This window comes from Aegilops tauschii, chromosome 5, assembly GCF_002575655.3.
Source record: "Aegilops tauschii subsp. strangulata cultivar AL8/78 chromosome 5, Aet v6.0, whole genome shotgun sequence".
In the NCBI taxonomy this organism is placed as follows: domain Eukaryota; kingdom Viridiplantae; phylum Streptophyta; class Magnoliopsida; order Poales; family Poaceae; genus Aegilops; species Aegilops tauschii.
The window spans coordinates 54,521,507-54,542,017 of NC_053039.3; positions in this window are offsets into that span (position 1 = coordinate 54,521,507).

Consider the following 20,511-nt stretch of genomic DNA (forward strand, 5'->3'; position numbering starts at 1 on the left):
ATACAGGCAAGACGCTATGCACTTCCAAAAAGGTGTTATTGTTGATGACCCGCCACCACCTATTATGACCGGTGCCCAGCTTAAGGATGAGTTAGATGCTCTCGAGGAAAAGCTCGATGGGAAAGGTTTTGTGGGATATGGAGAGACACACCAGTGGACTCACATTCCAAGCTTATGGAGGCTCCCTTACTTTAAAGATCTTCTACTTCCACACAACATTGATGTAATGCACACTGAAAAGAATATTGCGGAGGCCTTACTCGGCACGCTCCTCGGCACCGAGAAGTCAAAGGATAACATTCAGGCTAGGATCGATCAAGCCAAACTATGCAACAGGCCAAAATTAAATTTGGTGCCTCGTGCAAAAGGTAATTCTTGGAAGAAGCCACCAGCCCCTTTCACCCCTTCAATGCCCCAAAGGAAGGAAATTCTCCAATGGATTGTGAACAACTTGTACTTCCGTGATGGATATGCAGCTAATATCATGAGGGGAGTGAATATGGCTACAAAGCGAATAGGAGGCCTCAAGAGTCATGACTACCATGTATGGCTTGAGCGGATAATGCCTGTGATGATTCGAGGGTATGTCAGAGAGGATATTTAGCGAGTGCTGGCGGAGTTGAGCTACTTCTTCCGTCAGCTTTGTGCCAAAGAACTAGATTATGAAGTGGTTGCAAAGTTGGAGGAACAAGCACCTGAGTTGCTATGCAAGTTAGAGATGATATTTCCGCCAGGTTTCTTTAATCCGATGCAACATATGATCTTACATCTCGCGTATGAGGCTAGAATGGGAGGACCTGTGCAGTTCCGATGGCAGTACGGGAGTTCAAGCATCTTCGTGGGAAATGTAAGAATAAAGCCCGCATTGAAGCCTCCATAGCCGAGGCATACCTGAACGAGGAGGTGGCCACGACCACGACAAAGTACTATCATGACAGTATTCAGACTAGGTTAAATCCAGCTCCTCGTTACAATGAAGAACCCACCAGTAATTTTTCCGACCTTAGCCTCTTCGAAGGCCAAGGTGGCAAAGCAAGTGGACCGAAGCCCAAGAACTTTTCACCTACTGAGTGGTCGACTATTATGATCTATGTCTTGACCAACATGGAAGAAGTGCAACCGTACATAAAGTAAGTGTAGAACACCTTTATTGAAAACTACTCACTAGTCTTGAGTTCTAACTCGAATTCTTCCTATTGCTAGGGAATTCCAGAATGAATTCTGGAAGCTACCACGGCCTCCTAGCGACGAAGAATCAGCAGACCTTCTTGAAGATACCAATGCTGATGGCGGTTTCATTTCTTGGTTCTCAAGAAAAGTAACTTTTCTAACTTTATGTTACTTCAAGTTGATCTTACTTGCCTGTATTGTTTCCACTAATGAACCAGACAATCTCCTATTAATCTTGTAGGCATATCAGGAGGTTGATATGGACGCCAAAGTGAGAGAAGTAGCCAAAGGTTTTGAATACGAGGCCAAGTCATTTAAGGCTTACAACATGAATGGGTATCGCTTCCACACTGATAAACACACGCGTGAGAGGCCCAACAGAAGGTCAATAAATAGTGCGGTCTATTGTCTAGGGACAGATGGACGTCACTACTATGGAACCATCAAAGAAATTTATGAGTTGCAGTATTGTGGTTTACAAGGAGTGAAGCCCATCGTATTCAGATGCAGCTGACTCAATCCTGAGAAAGTGAGACGAACCCCTAGTATTGGCTTTTTCGAAGTTGAACGAGCATCGAAATATGCAGGAAATGATGTCTATATTATGGCTCAACAGGCTACACAAGTGTTTTTTCTCCCATACGCGTGCACATCTACGGAATATATCGATCTCTTGAAGTGGGATGTCGTGTACAAGGTACCCCGCGTATCAAGGTACCTACCCCAAACAAGGACGATTACCATATAAACCCTAACACATACGAGGGAGAGTTCTTTCAAGAAGCAGACACTGACGAAGACGAAGATGATGGCGTGCATCACAAACATGATGCTATGGAACATGAGGCCATGGATGACATGGAAGTAGATAATGCAGAGGACGAATACGAGGATGTTTCTGACCCTCGAGATTTGGCATTACTTATGCGATGGCACATGGGGCTAGATGAGGATGAGGGCCCCCCTGAAGACTTCGAGGATGAATGTATGAACGGGCGTGATAGCGATGATGAAAGCCCTGATCCAAATGTTGCACCTAATATTGACCCTTATTTCTAACAACTCCATGTAATCGTGTGAGAACTCTATGTATGTGTGTCACAACTCTATGTATTCGTGTGTGTAACAACTCTATGTATTCGTGTGTGCAACAACTCTATGTATTCGTGTGTGCAACAACTCTATGTATTTGTGTGTGTAACAACTATATGTATTATTGTGACAATTCCATTTATTCTTCATATGTGATATATTTATTGTATTTACATCAAGTTGTATCATCTGTACTAACTGGTTTGTTCTTCTTCGTATCAGGTGATTGAAACATGACAGGTAGCAAGAAGATTCCAAAGGAAAGTTTGAAAAAAGTGAATGATTTGTACAATGATCAACCTGCTCGACCGGTGAAAGTGGTGGCCGCTCCTTCATCGGTTGCCACAACCGCCAAGAAGGCCAAAGGATTGGCGGGTCTAGACACCCATCCGGCAAAATGTGCGAAACAAGGTCGAGTACCACGCGGGGGAGGAGTAGGAGGCGGACGAGGAGGGGGAGTAGGTGAGGCAGGAGGAGGAGGCGGACGAGGAGGGGGAGTAGGTGAGGCAGGAGGAGGAGGCGGACGAGGAGGGGGATAGGAGCAGGAGGAGGAGGCGGACGAGGAGGGGGAGTAGGTGAGGCAGGAGGAGGAGGCGGACGAGGAGGGGGAGTAGGTGAGGCAGGAGGAGGAGGCGGACGAGGAGGGGGAGTAGGTGAGGCAGGAGGAGGAGGCGGACGAGGAGGGGGAGTAGGTGAGGCAGGAGGAGGAGGCAGACGAGGAGGCGGACGAGGAGGGGGAGTATGTGAGGCAGGAGGAGGAGTACGTAAAGCAGCCCAGAGTAGAGCACCTCTTTCTTCTCCTCGACCCTCTGATGCAGTGCTTCACCGTGCTCAGGAGGAGGAAACAAAGGATGGGGATGAGGCGTGTGAGGAGGAGGACGAGGAGGATTTTGCGGAGGAGGTGGTGGAGGATGAGGAGGAGGAGGTGGTGGAGGACGACGCCGCCGAGAGGAGGCTGGTTGTTCGTCAGGTTTCTGAGGGTGGGGATGGACCCTCACGGGTGACAGAGCACCACGAGGTGAGCGGTTCGCAACAGAGCGGTTCGACTATCAGCACTACTTCCGGAGGGAAAGTGTGGCTGCGTGGTCCTTCAAAGCTTCCAAGACGTCCATATGTGCATAGAGACGTGTTGATTAAACCAATGGGAGAGAAGTAAGTGGTTATCTCGACTCATCCCATATAAATTGTACCTTTTGTCATTTCCTCACATATAATATGACTTCACTCTTCGAAATGCAGAAGCTTAGTAAAAGGTGGTGAGAGGCGTCTGCCACGGTCGCCAAGTGGCATCATTGGGGGTCTTTGTAGGTTAAATTATCCTAGACTGGTCACTTTGCCGAACGGTATCATTGAGCCAGCTTGGTCATGGGATCACTACAAACTTGCACCGGATTTCCTGGATATGCGTCAGAGGGTTTATGATAACAGAGCCATGCGAGTGGTCAACGATTTCTGGGTAAGTCCTTTCAAACACCTAAATGTCAATACCAAAAGGTTTAAATTTGCCATAGTCATGATTTAACCCTTCTCACATGTATGCATGTTTGTAGGATTTCTATACATGCGTTGAGGGTCAGAAGGATCGTGCCAATGTGGTGGTCGAGAATATTGCCAAGAAACTAGTCCACGACATGCACTATGAGGAGCGCGTCCGGTTAGTGGTCAAGTATCACGCAGACTATCTCAACCATAGGATTTCCAAACAGGAGGCTCGAGGGACGCATCTTTCACGGGACAATTACTTCAAGGCAAGTGACGATGGATGCTTGCTATTCCCTACATTACCGCAAAATTATAATCCTTACTAAGATGTATTTGTTAAATTTACAGGTGATTCCTCGGTGGTGCGCTGACAAACGTCCGTGCTGGGAGAAGATCGTCGAACGGTGGACAGATCCAGGGTGGCAGGATGAACACAAAGTAATATCTGAATGGCGTAAGTTGATGGGGGGTCGAGGACACCGTCAAGGCAACCTCACCATCCCAGGTGTCGTCTCAAAACATGTAGGCAACCACATCTTTTTCATCACGTTCTCTTTCATTTGTGAGCATTCCCTTGATTGTTTGGATCGCTTTCTTTTGCAGAAAGAAGACACTGGCAAGGATATCACTTACTTCGAGGCATGGACCATCAAACGTACCAAAGACGACAAGGACAAGGACCCTCTCCACCCGGAGAGGGACTGGATCAGCTCTAAAGCCCAGTCAGATGGAGAGAACTACACCAAAAAATTGAAGGAGACGTACGGGCCTGATGCTGATCCTCACGTGCTACCGTTTGACCCTCTTGTGGCCATTGCCGCGGCAGGCGGTAGACCGAATGGCCGGATGGCGGTTCACCTCGATTCTGTCATAACCTCCTCCCTTCCGAGAGTCAACACGCTCCGTGCTATGAGTACTGGCCCTACTCCTACCGTAGAGCGTCACGTACCACATTCCATGAGCATTATTGAGGATATTCAGGTCAGTGCTTCTTCATTGATCCTTCATGGTCCTGCATATTTGCATTTCAACATGAATGACATTTGCATTGCCATATTGTAGACTCGACTGATTGACACCGAGAAAGAATGAGATGAAAACCGGGCCAAGCTGAAGGCACAAGATGATCTAGTGAAGTCTTTGCAACATATGGTGGCCAATCTTTATTCCATGCAAGGCCAACCAGTGCCAGAGATGCCACCGACGCCAGAGCGGAACATTGTGAGTTTCGTTCAAACTATTTCTATCACCATTTTCGGCATTACCATATGCATTCATCTCACTATTGGGTCAATCCATCACAGCTCAACCCATCACAAGGGTCAAACAATGTTCTGGTAGTTCCACCTCAAGTTGGTGGAGTTGGGGCAGCAAAGGGAATTATGCCTTCAAATGTTGATGTTATCACTCCGGTTGATGGAGTTGGGGCAGCAAACGGAATGATGCCTTCTAATGTTGATGTTATCATTCCGATCTCCAAAATCGCGTGAACTTCATGTTATGTTATGTTTGAAACTGTTCCTTGTATGTTGAGAACTCTTGCATCTTGAGACTTGTAAACTTGTGGTAGTCGAGTGTCTTCACTACTATTTCACCTTTTATGCACTATTGCTTTTATGTGGAATGCTTTTCAGAATCATTGCTTCTTTTGTTCAATGATGCCTATATGTGACATGTTCTAATTGTGTTGAACTATATGTTGCTGCTGTATATGTTTCGCTGCACGAAAGAAACAGAAACAGGAAAAAAAGGCTCCTGGGCACACCATTACCGAGGGTGGCTCTCGGTAATAACTGTGAAACTGGACCATAATGCACCCTTTACTGAGAGGCCTCTCGGTAAACATGTACCAACCAGTAGAACCTGACACCTTTACCGAGAGGCCTCTCGGTAAAGGGAAAAGGATTGCCGAGGGTGGCTCTCGGCAAAGTTGGACCTCGGCCTGCTCGCGTGGTCCCACATGTCAGGAGGTGACACGTGTCAGCCTCCTAGTGGTTCTCTTTGCCGAGAGGGGCTCTCGGCAAAGATGGACCTCGGCCTGCTCTCGTGGTCCCACATGTCAAGAGGTGACACGTGTCAGCCTCCTAGTGGTTCTCTTTGCCGAGAGGGGCTCTCGGCAAAGATGGCCCTCGGCCTGTTCGCCTGGCCCCACATGTCAGGAGCTGACACGTGTCAGCCACCTACTAGGTGGCCTTGTCGAGAGTGGCTCTCGGCAAAGTTGGCCCACGGCCTGTTCGCCTGGTCCCACATGTCAGGAGCTGACACGTGTCAGCCACCTTCTGGGTGGCTTTGCCGAGAGTGGCTCTCGGCAAAGCTGGCCCTCGGCCTGTTCGCCTGGTCTCACGTGTCAGGAGCTGACACATGTCAGCCACCTACTGGGTGGTTTTGCCGAGAGCGGCTCTTGGCAAAGCTGGCCCTCGGCCTGTTCGCCTGGTCCCACATGTCAGGAGCTAACACGTGTCAGCCACCTACTGGGTGGCTTTGCCGAGAGTGGCTCTTGGCAAAGTTGGCCCTCGGCCTGTTCGCCTGGTCCCACATGTCAGGAGCTGACACGTGTCAGCCACCTACTGGCTCTCTTTGCCGAAAGCGGCACTCGGCAAAGAAGGCCCTCGGCCTGTTCCCCTGGTCCCACGAGTCAGGAACCGCCGGCACCGTCTGCTATCCGTTAGCCACTTTATTTTGCCGAGTGGTACTGTTTGGCTCTCGGCAAAGTCTTTGCGGAGTGCCCGTGTTCTGGCTCTCGGCAAACTCCTGTTTGCCGAAGAGGTGTACGCCGGGTGGCTTTCGCCGAGGGTGACACTCGGCAAAGGCTTTGCCGGTGGTTTTCGGCCCTTTGCCGAGTGTCCGTGGCACTCGGCGTAGCCCAGAATTCCAGTAGTGTGGATGACACCAGCCGTCGGATATAAAAAGAGCACTATAGATCGAAACAGTGTCTAAACCGGGCTGCCACCGCATGTTATTCTCGGAGCCCACCAAGGGCATTTTAGTCATTTCGCATAAGGCTATAAAAAGGACCGCAGCTCCCATGCTAGAGACCTAGCTGCCGCCTCCTCTCTCGCTCGTTCCTCATCCCCTCCTCCCGCAGCCGCTTCCCTTCCTCCGTCCCACTCACCACCGATCCCCAATCCGACGACGGCTACGGCAAAGGCTGGGGCGGCGGCGGCCGCCGCTCCCGCGCCGCGTTCTTCCTCCCCCAACACGTCTCCTCTTCTCCCATGCCGGATCCGGAGGAGCCACCATGGTCAGGCAGCTGAGCCCCTTTCTTCGCGCTCTTTCCCCTCGATCTGCCGCGACCACCCTCCTTCTCTCCTTCCTCTCCCATGGCCACTCTCCTCCTCCGCGTCCTCTCGTTCTCCTCTCCGACGGTCGTTGATGAGGCGTCATAACTGATGGAGCAGCGGCGCCGTGGAGCGGAGGTACGGACACGGTACATACCCTAGCCGTGTGTGCGTGAGGTCGAGCATGGCAGCGATGATCGGCGTCGTCGCCATCGACCGGAGTAGCATAGGCTCACGTCGTTGCTCCATAGGGTTCATCATCTTGCGGCTGTCATCCTCGTGTTTGTGTACGCGCAGGTAATGTATTTGGTTCATCTCTCTCACACAAACGTCCATACACACATATTTATGATCCCCTTTTTCTGCTGCTCCATACAGGAAACCAATAGTCGTCGATGTAGTGAGCTGGGTGTCTTGTCCGCCGGCTGAGCAGCAAGCTGTAGCTGCAAGTCGCTGAGCATGGTGGTGCTATTGTGACGATCTATGTCTCTCTCACTCTATGTAAGTATAGTAGCTGCAAGTCTCTCAGTCCCGTTCCCCTTTTTGCTAATCACTCATGCCTTTTAGGACCACAATGGTTGTTTGTTTTTTGTTTTTTGTTTTTGTAGTTGTGGATTACTGTTAAGAATGATTACCCTGATTAATTAGGATTTAAATGTGTTGTCCCAGATCCAGATGGGTTGGTTTTGAGTTATTGTTTGGGTTAGAAAATTTTCAAACCATGCATCTGTTAAACAATTAGAGAAAACTACATGTGTTTATTTTGGGTTGTAGCTCAGAGAGCACTTCCATGTGGCCGTGAATGCTGGGTGCTGCTCTGACATGCTTATTTGTCTCATTTTGCTTTGCTCTTTTTTGCTTATATGGTGATCTCCTTTTTCCTTATGTTAGCAGTGAGTTGTTTCTGTTTTCCTGGTTTTCCATTGCTCCTAAAATGTACATCGAAATTAGTGTGGTTGTATTCAGAGAAATGAGCTATTATGTAGACTTTTTTTTTGTTATGTACCTGGTTACTTAATAATCATTCTTGATATTGAAAAGGGACAGAAATAAGCTGAGTATTGGACCTGACTGAGTACTGTTTGCTGGTTAATACATCAATGTTATTGGGCATGTTCTTTTTTCTTCCCACAGTTTGTCATCTAAAATGAATTTTTCGAGGAACCACGAACTGGTTCCTTATTTGACTTTGTCCTCTTTGTCGATGATCCTTTTCTTCCTATGGTTATGCAGGCCCAAGTCTCGGTTTGATCTTGCCGTTATGCGGCTCAAAGGTTGATGACTGCCATGAGGCACTGCCCTGCCCAGTTAAGTCTGCCAGGCTGTAAGCTCCTCCATGTTATGCTCCCTTGGTTACTTTCAGTAAGATATGCCCTATTGTTGGACTGGTTAGTTCCTATACCACCAAATAATACATTGGAAGACAGAAAAACATATCCGCATGCATGTCACTGACTTTATTAACATGATGTGTCATTGTGTGTATTTATTTTGTGTTTTGCCTGGATAGACGGTTCTTTTGTTGCTTTCTCAGCCGCGACAACCATACAAACATGGTTCTTTTGGTATTTGTATTTAGAGCCTCTTTGTTTTGCAGGAATTTAAGAACACATTAAAGGAAAAAAATGCAGGATTGCATTGTTAGGGCATCTCCAACGCAGACCCCCAAAGATCTGTCCGCAAATCTCCGTATTATGCATTGTATCATATTACACTTGTGTGTTCAAACCAACTGAGCTTAATTCACGTATATAAATATTTAAGTGTGCGGGGATGCCCCCCAATTGGTAAGATTTGCAATATTGTGGGAATCATTTGGAGATGGGTTGTAGATATTAAGCTGTGTAGGAGATGATTTTGAGGTAACAAGCCTTCAGCTTGCTTTCTGTTAACCTTTTTATGCATAGGTTCGGTTTCATGCAATCTAGGCATTGTTTGTTGTCGGATGGATTATTTTTTTCCTGCTAGGTAACATCTGATGCTTAGAATGCATTATTTCTGATGGCCCAGAAAAAACTCTTTGTACATATTGTTTGTTTAATGCATACGAGATACATGTTTATGGCTCATACCTGATTTATATGAACTGAGGAACTCTCTTTACTTCCTAGATGTGCCCATGTGCTCTTCACCAATATAGCATCTCCTTATTTGTATATTATTCACATGCATTATTCAACTAATGTTTCTTGGAATTCACATATTACAAGATAAATATAGTTTGGTCTATTAGAAGTCATAGATGGATCATGTAAGGTCATTAGAAGTCATAGATGGATCAACATATTCTTCCACTGCTAATTAGCATGTTTGGTCTATTTAATTTCAAACATATATATTATTCACCAAGGCGCCTGCCTACTTTCATAATGATGTTATAACATTAGGCGTTAGGTCATTAGAAGTCGTAGATGGATCAACATATTCTTCCGTTGCTAATTAGCATGTTTGGTCCATTTATTTCAAACATATCTCACCAAGGCTCCTGCCTACTTTCATAATGATGTTATCCCATAGTTAGGTCGGTGTCTTAAACTGAGTCTCCTCTTAACTCCCTTTCTCTGTAGTAAATGAAGCCCAGAGGTGGAGGGATTTGGATGATCTATATGTTGGAAATATGCCCTAGAGGCAATAATAAAGTGGTTATTATTATATTTCCTTGTTCATGATAATTGTCTATTGTTCATGCTATAATTGTGTTATCCGGAAATCGTAATGCATGTGTGAATACATAGACCACAACATGTCCCTAGTGAGCCTCTAGTTGACTAGCTCGTTGATCAATAGATGGTTACGGTTTCCTGACCATGGACATTGGATGTCCTTGATAACGGGATCACATCATTAGGAGAATGATGTGATGGACAAGACCCAATCCTAAGCATAGCACAAGATCATATAGTTCGTCTGCTAAAGCTTTTCTAATGTCAAGTATCATTTCCTTAGACTATGAGATTGTGCAACTCCCGGATACCGTAGGAATTCTTTGGGTGTGCCAAACGTCACAACGTAACTGGGTGGCTATAAAGGTGCACTACGGGTATCTCCGAAAGTGTCTGTTGGGTTGGCACGAATCGAGACTGGGATTTGTCACTCCGTGTGACGGAGAGGTATCTCTGGGCCCACTCGGTAGGACATCATCATAATGAGCTCAATGTGATCAAGGAGTTGATCACGGGATGATGTGTTACGGACGAGTAAAGAGACTTGCCGGTAACGAGATTGAACAAGGTATAGGAATACCGACGATCGAATCTCGGGCAAGTATCATACCGGTAGACAAAGGGAATTGTGTACGGGATTGATTGAATCCCCGACATCGTGGTTCATCCGATGGGATCATCGTGGAACATGTGGGAGCCAACATGGGTATCCAGATCCCACTGTTGGTTATTGGCCGGAGAGATGTCTCGGTCATGTCTACATGCCTCCCGAACCCGTAGGGTCTACACACTTAAGGTTCGATGACGCTAGGGTTATAGGGAAAGTTTGTATGTGGTTACTGAATGTTGTTCGGAGTCCCGGATGAGATCCCAGACGTCACGAGGAGTTCCAGAATGGTCCGGAGGTGAAGATTTATATATGGGAAGTCATCATATGGTCACCGAAAGTATTCGGGGGTTTGCTGGTATTGTACCGGGACCACCAAAGGGGTTCCGGGGGTCCACCTTCCCCGGAGGGCCCTATGGGCTGTATGTGGAAGGGAACCAGCCCCTAAGTGGGCTGAGCGCCATCCCCCCTAGGGCCCATGCGCCTAGGGTTTGGGGGGAACCCTAAAGGGGGCGCCCCCCTTGGCTTGGTGGCAAAGCCCCCTCCCCTTGGCCGCCGCCCTCCCCCAATCTAGATCTCATCTAGAGGGGCCAGCCCCCTTCCCCCTTCACCCTATAAATAGAGGGGTGGAGGGAGGGCAGCAAGACCACATCCAAGGCGCAGCCCTCCCCCTCTCCAACACCTCCTCCTTCTTCCGCGGTGCTTGGCGAAGCCCTGCCGGAGTACCACGCTGCTCCAACACCACCACGCCGTCGTGCTGCTGCTGGAGTTGTCTTCCCCAACCTCTCCCTCTCTCCTTGCTGGATCAAGACGTGGGAGACGTCACTGGGCTGTACGTGTGTTGAACACGGAGGCGCCGTTGTTCGGCGCTTAGATCGGAATCAACCGCGATCTAAATCGCTACGAGTACGACTCCTTCATCCGCGTTCTTGTAACGCTTCCGCATCGCGATCTTCAAGGGTATGAAGATGCACTCCCCTCTCTCTCATTGCTAGTCTCTCCATAGATTGATCTTGGTGATGCGTAGAAATTTTTTAATTTCTGCAACGATCCCCAACAGTGGCATCATGAGCTAGGTCTATGCGTAGTTTCTATGCACGAGTAGAACACAAGTTGTTGTGGGCGTCGATTTTGTCAATTTACTTGCCGTTACTAGTCTTATCTTGATTCGGCGGCATCGTGGGATGAAGCGGCCCAGACCGACCTTACACGTACACTTACGTGAGACAGGTTCCACCGACTGACATGCACTAGTTGCATAAGGTGGCTAGCGGGTGTCTGTCTCTCCCATTTTAGTCGGATCGGATTCGATGAAAAGGGTCCTTATGAAGGGTAAATAGAAATTGGCATATCACGTTGTGGTTTTTGCGTAGGTAAGAAACGTTCTTGCTAGAAACCCATAGCAGCCACATAAAAACATGCAACAACAATTAGAGGACGTCTAACTTGTTTTTGCAGGGTATGCTATGTGATGTGATATGGCCAAAAGAATGTGATGAATGATATATGTGATGTAGGAGATTGATCATGTTCTTGTAATAGGAATCACGACTTGCATGTCGATGAGTATGACAACCAGCAGGAGCCATAGGAGTTGTCTTAATTTATTTATGACCTGCGTGTCAACATAAACGTCATGTAATTACTTTACTATATTGCTAACCGTTAGCCATAGTAGTAGAAGTAATAGTTGGCGAGACAACTTCATGAAGACACGATGATGGAGATCATGATGACGGAGATCATGGTGTCATGCCGGTGACGATGATGATCATGGCGCCCCGAAGATGGAGATCAAAAGGAGCAAAATGATATTGGCTATATCATGTCACTATTTGATTGCATGTGATGTTTATCATGTTTTTACATCTTATTTGCTTAGAACGACGATAGCTTAAATAAGATGATCTCTCACTAAAGTTTCAAGAATTGTGTTCCCCCTAATTGTGCACCGTTGCTAAGGTCCGTTGTTCTGAAGCACCACGTGATGATCGGGTGTGATAGGTTCTAACGTTCACATACAACGGGTGTAAGCCAGATTTACACACGCAATACACTTAGGTTGACTTGACGAACCTAGCATGTACAGACATGGCCTCGGAACACGGAAGACCGAAAGGTCGAACATGAGTCGTATAGAAGATACGATCAACATGGAGATGTTCACCATTGATGACTAGTCCGTCTCACGTGATGATCGGACATGGCCTAGTCGATTCGGATCATGTATCACTTAGATGACTAGAGGGATGTCTGTCTGAGTGGGAGTTCATTAAATAATTTAATTAGATGAACTTAATTATCATGAACATAGTCTAAATATCTTTACAATATGTCTTGTAGATCAAATGGCCCATGCTAATGTTGCCCTCAACTTCAACGCGTTCCTAGAGAAAACCAAGCTGAAAGACGATGGTAGCATCTATACGGAGTGGGTCCGTAACTTGAGGATCATCCTCATAGCTGCCAAGAAAGCATATGTCCTTGAAGCACCGCTAGGTGACGTACCCATTTTCCCAGCAACTCAAGACGTTATGAACGCCTGGCAGTCGTGTAGTGATGATTACTCCCTGGTTCAGTGCGGCATGCTTTACAGCTTAGAACCGGGGCTCCAAAAGCGTTTTGAGCAACACGGAGCATATGAGATGTTCCAAGAGCTGAAAATGGTTTTCCAAGCTCATGCCCGGGTCGAGAGATATGAAGTCTCAGACAATTTCTACAGTTGTAAGATGGAGGAGAATAGTTCCATCAGCGAGCACATACTCAAAATGTCTGGGTTGCACAACCGCTTGTCTCATATGGGAGTTAATCTCCCGGATGACGCGGTCGTTGACAGAATCCTTCAGTCGCTCCCACCTAGCTACAAGAGCTTCGTGATGAATTTCAATATGCAGGGGATGGAGAAAACCATTCCTGAGGTATATTCAATGCTGAAATCAGCGGAGGTGGAGATCAAAAAGGAACATCCAGTGTTGATGGTGAATAAAACCACTAAGTTCAAGAAAGGCAAGGGTAAAAAGAACTTCAAGAAGGACGGCAAGGGAGTTGCCGCGCCCGGTAAGCAAGCTGCCGGGAAGAAGCCAAAGAATGGACCCAAGCCTGAGACTGAGTGCTTTTATTGCAAGGGAAACGGTCACTGGAAGCGGAACTGCCCCAAGTACTTAGCGGATAAGAAGGCCGGCAATACCAAAGGTATATGTGATATACATGTTATTGATGTGTACCTAACCAGCGCTCGTAGTAGCTCCTGGGTATTTGATACCGGTGCGGTTGCTCATATTTGTAACTCAAAACATGAGCTGCGGAATAAGCGGAGACTGGCGAAGGACGAGGTGACGATGCGCGTCGGGAATGGTTCCAAGGTCGATGTGATCGCCGTCGGCACGCTACCTCTACATTTACCTATGAGATTAGTTTTAAACCTCAATAATTGTTATTTAGTGCCAGCTTTAAGCATGAACATTGTATCTGGATCTCGCTTAATGCGAGACGGCTACTCATTTAAATCTGAGAATAATGGTTGTTCTATTTATATGAGAGATATGTTTTATGGTCATGCCCCGCTGGTCAATGGTTTATTCTTATTTAATCTCGAATGTGATGTTACACATATTCATAGTGTGAATTCCAAAAGATGTAAGGTTGATAATGATAGTCCCACATACTTGTGGCACTGCTGCCTTGGTCACATTGGTGTCAAACGCATGAAGAAACTCCATGCAGATGGACTTTTGGAGTCTCTTGATTATGAATCATTTGACACGTGCGAACCATGCCTCATGGGCAAAATGAACGCATGAACAATGGAGCGAGCAACCAACTTATTGGAAATCATACATACTGATGTGTGCGGTCCAATGAGCGTTGAGGCTCGCGGTGGTTATCGTTATGTTCTCACCCTCACTGATGACTTAAGTAGATATTGGTATGTATACTTAATGAAACACAAGTCTGAGACCTTTGAAAAGTTCAAGGAATTTCAGAGTGAAGTTGAGAATCAACGTGACAGGAAAATAAAGTTCTTACGATCAGATCGTGGGGAAGAATATTTGAGTCACGAATTTGGCACGCACTTAAGGAAATGTGGAATTGTTTCACAACTCACGCCGCCTGGAACACCTCAGCGTAATGGTGTGTCCGAACGTCGTAATCGCACTCTATTGGATATGGTGCGATCCATGATGTCTCTTACCGATCTACCGCTATCATTTTGGGGTTATGCTTTAGAGACTGCCGCATTCACTTTAAATAGGGCTCCGTCGAAATCCGTTGACACGACACCGTATGAATTATGGTTTGGAAAGAAACCTAAGCTGTCGTTTCTGAAAGTTTGGGGATGCGATGCTTATGTCAAGAAACTTCAACCTGAAAAGCTCGAACCCAAATCGGAAAAATGCGTCTTCATAGGATACCCTAAGGAAACTATTGGGTATACCTTCTACCTCAGATCCGAAGGCAAGATCTTTGTTGCCAAGAATGGATCCTTTTTAGAGAAAGAGTTTCTCTCAAAGGAAGTAAGTGGGAGGAAAGTAGAACTTGATGAAGTATTGCCTCTTTAACCAGAAAATAGCGCAGCTCAAGAAAATGTTTCTGTGGTGCCTGCACCGACTAGAGAGGAAGTTAATGATGATGATCATGAAACTTCAGATCAAGTTGCTACTAAACTTCGTAGGTCCACAAGGACACGTTCCGCACCAGAGTGGTACGGCAACCCTGTCCTGGAAATCATGTTGTTAGACAATGGTGAACCTTCGAACTATGAAGAAGCGATGGCGAGCCCGGATTCTGACAAATGGCTTGAAGCCATGAAATCCAAGATAGGATCCATGTATGAAAACGAAGTATGGACTTTGACTGACTTGCCCAATGATCGGCGAGCCATAGAAAATAAATGGATCTTTAAGAAGAAGACAGACGTGGATGGTAATGTGACCATCTATAAGGCTCGGCTTGTCGCTAAGGGTTATCGAAAAGTTCAAGGGGTTGACTACGATGAGACCTTCACACCCGTAGCAAAGCTGAAGTCCGTCCGAATCATGTTAGCAATTGCCGCATTCTATGTTTATGGGATATGGCAAATGGACGTCAAAACGACATTCCTTAATGGTTTCCTTAAGGAAGAATTGTATATGATGCAGCCGGAAGGTTTTGTCGATCCTCAGAATGCTGACAAGGTATGCAAGCTCCAGCGCTCAATCTATGGGCTGGTGCAAGCATCTCGGAGTTGGAACATTCGCTTTGATGAGATGATCAAGGCGTTTGGGTTTACACAGACTTATGGACAAGCCTGTGTTTACAAGAAAGTGAGCGGGAGCTCTGTAGCATTTCTCATATTATATGTGGATGACATACTATTGATGGGAAATGATATAGAATTCTTGGAAATCATAAAGGCCTACTTGAATAAGTGTTTTTCAATGAAGGACCTTGGAGAAGATGCTTACATATTAGGCATCAAGATCTATAGAGACAGAACGAGATGCCTCATTGGTCTTTCACAAAGCACATACCTTGACAAGATATTGAAGAAGTTCAATATGGGTCAGTCCAAGAAGGGGTTCTTGCCTGTATTGCAAGGTGTGAGATTGAGCACAGCTCAATTCCCGACCAGGGCAGAAGATAGAGAAAAGATGAGTGTCATCCCCTATGCCTCGGCCATAGGGTCTATTATGTATGCCATGCTGTGTACCAGACCTGATGTGAACCTTGCCGTAAGTTTGGTAGGAAGGTACCAATGTAATCCCGGCATGGAACACTGGACAGCGGTCAAGAACATCCTGAAGTACCTGAAAAGGACTAAGGATATGTTTCTCGTTTATGGAGGTGACGAAGAGCTCGTCGTAAAGGGTTACGTCGATGCTAGCTTTGACACAGATCTGGAGGACTCCAAGTCACAGACCGGATACGTGTATATCTTGAATGGTGGGGCAGTCAGCTGGTGCAGTTGCAAGCAAAGCGTCACATGGCGGGATCTACATGTGAAGCGGAGTACATGGCAGCCTCGGAGGCAGCACATGAAGCAATCTGGATGAAGTAGTTCATTACCGACCTAGGAGTTATTCCCAATGCGTCGGGCCCGATGACTCTCTTCTGTGACAACACTGGAGCTATTGCCCTTGCCAAGGAGCCCAGGTTTCACAAGAAGACCAGGCATATCAAGCGTCGCTTCAACTCCATTCGTGAAAATGTTCAAGATGGAGACATAGATATTTGTAAAGTGCATACAGATCTGAATGTCACAGATCCGTCTAAACCTCTTCCACGAGCAAAACAGGATCAACACCAGAACTCTATGGGTGTTTGATTCATCACAATGTAACTAGATTATTGACTCTAGTGCAAGTGGGAGACTGTTGGAAATATGCCCTAGAGGCAATAATAAAGTGGTTATTATTATATTTCCTTGTTCATGATAATTGTCTATTGTTCATGCTATAATTGTGTTATCCGGAAATCGTAATACATGTGTGAATAGATAGACCACAACATGTCCCTAGTGAGCCTCTAGTTGACTAGCTCGTTGATCAATAGATGGTTATGGTTTCCTGACCATGGACATTGGATGTCGTTGATAACGGGATCACATCATTAGGAGAATGATGTGATGGACAAGACCAATCCTAAGCATAGCACAAGATCGTATAGTTCATCTGCTAAAGCTTTTCTAATGTCAAGTATCATTTCCTTAGACCATGAGATTGTGCAACTCCCGGATACCGTAGGAATGCTTTGGGTGTGCCAAACGTCACAACGCAACTGGGTGGCTATAAAGGTGCACTACGGGTATCTCCGAAAGTGTCTGTTGGGTTGGCACGAATCGAGATTGGGATTTGTCACTCCGTGTGACGGAGAGGTATCTCTGGGCCAACTCGGTAGGACATCATCATAATGAGCTCAATGTGATCAAGGAGTTGATCACGGGATGATGTGTTACAGACGAGTAAAGAGACTTGCCGGTAACGAGATTGAACAAGGTATAGGAATACCGACGATCGAATCTCGGGCAAGTATCATACCGGTAGACAAAGGGAATTGTGTACGGGATTGATTGAATCCCCTACATCGTGGTTCATCCGATGGGATCATCATGGAACATGTGGGAGCCAACATGGGTATCCAGATCCCACTGTTGGTTATTGGCCGGAGAGATGTCTCGGTCATGTCTACATGCCTCCCGAACCCGTAGGGTCTACACACTTAAGGTTCGATGACGCTAGGGTTATAGGGAAAGTTTGTATGTGGTTACGGAATGTTGTTCGGAGTCCCGTATGAGATCCCAGACATCACGAGGAGTTCTGGAATGGTCCGGAGGTGAAGATTTATATATGGGAAGTCATCATATGGTCACCGGAAGTATTCGGGGGTTTGCTGGTATTGTACCGGGACCACCAAAGGGGTTCCGGGGGTCCACCGGGAGGGTCCACCTGCCCCGGAGTTCCCTATGGGTTGTATTTGGAAGGGAACCAGCCCCTAAGTGGGCTGGGCGCCATCCCCCCTAGGGCCCATGCGCCTAGGGTTTGGGGGGAACCCTAAAGGGGGCTCCCCCCTTGGCTTGGGGGGCAAGCCCCCTCCCCTTGGCCGCCGCCCCCCCTCTAGATCTCATCTAGAGGGGCCGGCCCCCTTCCCCCTTTGCCCTATAAATAGAGGGGTAGAGGGAGGGCAGCAAGACCACATCCAAGGCGCAGCCCTCCCCCTCTCCAACACCTCCTCCTTCTTCCGCGGTGCTTGGCGAAGCCCTGCCGGAGTACCACGCTGCTCCAACACCACCACGCCGTCGTGCTGCTGCTGGAGTTGTCTTCCCCAACCTCTCCCTCTTTCCTTGCTGGATCAAGACGTGGGAGACATCACCGGGCTGTACGTGTGTTGAACGCGGAGGCGCCGTTTTTGGCGCTTAGATCGTAATCAACCGCGATCTGAATCGCTACGAGTACGACTCCTTCATCCGCGTTCTTGTAACGCTTCCGCATCGCAATCTTCAAGGGTATGAAGATGCACTCCCCTCTCTCTCTCGTTGCTAGTCTCTCCATAGATTGATCTTGGTGATGCGTAGATTTTTTTAATTTCTGCAACGATCCCCAACACTATAGTCAAAGGATACCATCAAGCAAGTGGACGCGCAAGGAGGGTCGCCCTGGAGTAGAGGTAGAGGACATTGCCAGTAGCATCTCTCTCTGACATAAAGCCCACCTTGGCATGGATGTGACCAGCGTTGATCCCCAATATTGCCAAGCACTGTAAGGTCCCTCTTCTTATGTTTCTGGTACGAATATACCACATATATGTTCATATGCAGAAGATAAAGTTCGACTATTACTAGGTTATTTTACTTAGTTGTAGATACTAAATAGTTTGTTTAAAATTATGATAGTTTAAAAAAAGTATTCTCGTGGAGTGCAGTAATAATTTAATATTTAAAACTGCAGACCTTGCATCATATTTTTGTTGTGTATGTGGGCAGTGTGTTCAAGTTGATTTGGAACAATTTGAAAGGTTTCCTCGACACAAAATCTTCAGCCAAGGTTTACTTAAGCGCCTCAAATTATGTATAGGAGTTTAAAATTGTAATTGTTTCAGGCTCTTCGCCACATTATGTATGCTTTGTTAAAAAATTTAATAATTGGACCTATTTGCTATGTGGAACATGTAGCATTTATTTGATCCTAATCTAATTCAATTCCCGACCACTGTCTTTTGGCTCTTGCTTTGAACATATGCAATATTGGTTGGTCATTTTCTTGACAGGACTCTTTAGGCAATGGCTCGGAGTTCTTGAGCCATTCTCTATTTATTGTCGATACATCTTCCAAAATAAGCGAACCAATGTTTCCTCCATATATGAATGACACACTGACTTTATGTTTTTTTTTCAGTCAACCGATCGTCCTAAGCCTCATCCTGTATTCAACACATTTATGTTCCAGTGCTAACTAACGTTCATTTGTGCTGTCTCCTAAGGATGGAAATGTTCCTTGGCACCATGACAAACATAAATGGAGGAACAAGCTTTTTATTTTAATTTCTGTTGCCGCTATTGTATTGTTGCTGCCACAAAGATTTACCTGGACACGGAGCATGGTGTGTTTAAGAATGATTACATTATCCTTTTCTAACCTGATGGTGTTAGAAACATCTTAGCTTTCAGGCAGGATTAGTTCAGTATTTATTAAATCCAATTATGTAAAGAAAATCACTGATCATCACTTGACAGAAAATATTTTGATATGCCCTCATGTGCATGGGCTATTCACTGGTACGTGGTATATACATAAATGGTATCAGTAAATCTTATTTACATGTTTTGGATCATGGACGATTGTTTTGAATGAAAAAGTATCAGATAAAAGAAAGGATGCGATAATGTTGATAGATTGAAACTATGGTTCCTGTCGTGGTTTTGTCACGGCAGATGTCTTTAGTGTCAGGACTTAGTCGCGAGGCCAACATATCGATGTGGTAGCTTGAGAGGGGATTGAGCGGAATCGAGAGACGCAACACAAGACAAGGATTTAGACAGCTTCGGGCCCCGGGAAACATCATCCGGTAACAACCCTACATGCTGTTTGAGGCTAGGTCTCATTATGATCACGAGAGAGTCGCCGGTAAACTGGCTCTTTGTGTCTAGCCCTAGAGATTGTTTCTTCTTTCTTGTCTCTCCCTCTTTGGGAGCCCTGCCCCTCCTTATATATGTTGAAGGGCGGGTTACATGTGGAGTCCTATTAGGATTAGGACTAGTTTATCTCTAATGCAAACCGGATACAAGTCCAGCTCTTAACTCCTTGTAAGACAAATATTCCTCACGCCTTTCCTCTTAAACCAGCCCACCATAGTATGAATCGGCCTTCATGAACCGCCCGTTGGGCCACCGGGTTTTGTCGCTCCTTTGACCCGCCTGCCGGATTACCAATGAATCGTAAACCGCCAGGTCCAAATGGGTCGCCAGTGAATCGTCAAGTCTCAGCCGGGTCTGAAGTAAACCGCCAAGTCCGGCCGGTTATACCTCCGGCCGGTTTACATCGCGGGGTATATCCCCGACATTAGCCCCCAGTTTAATTTGGATTTATCCATGTTAAACTGATCCTGTAAAACAAACACAAGAACAAATTTGACAGATTATGCTCCGGGTTAAGAATTCTTGTAAACCGGCATCTGATCATCCTTAGGTCCTTGTCATTTCCTCCTTCTAGAAAATTCGGGTCAACAAGCCAGCTTCATACTCAAT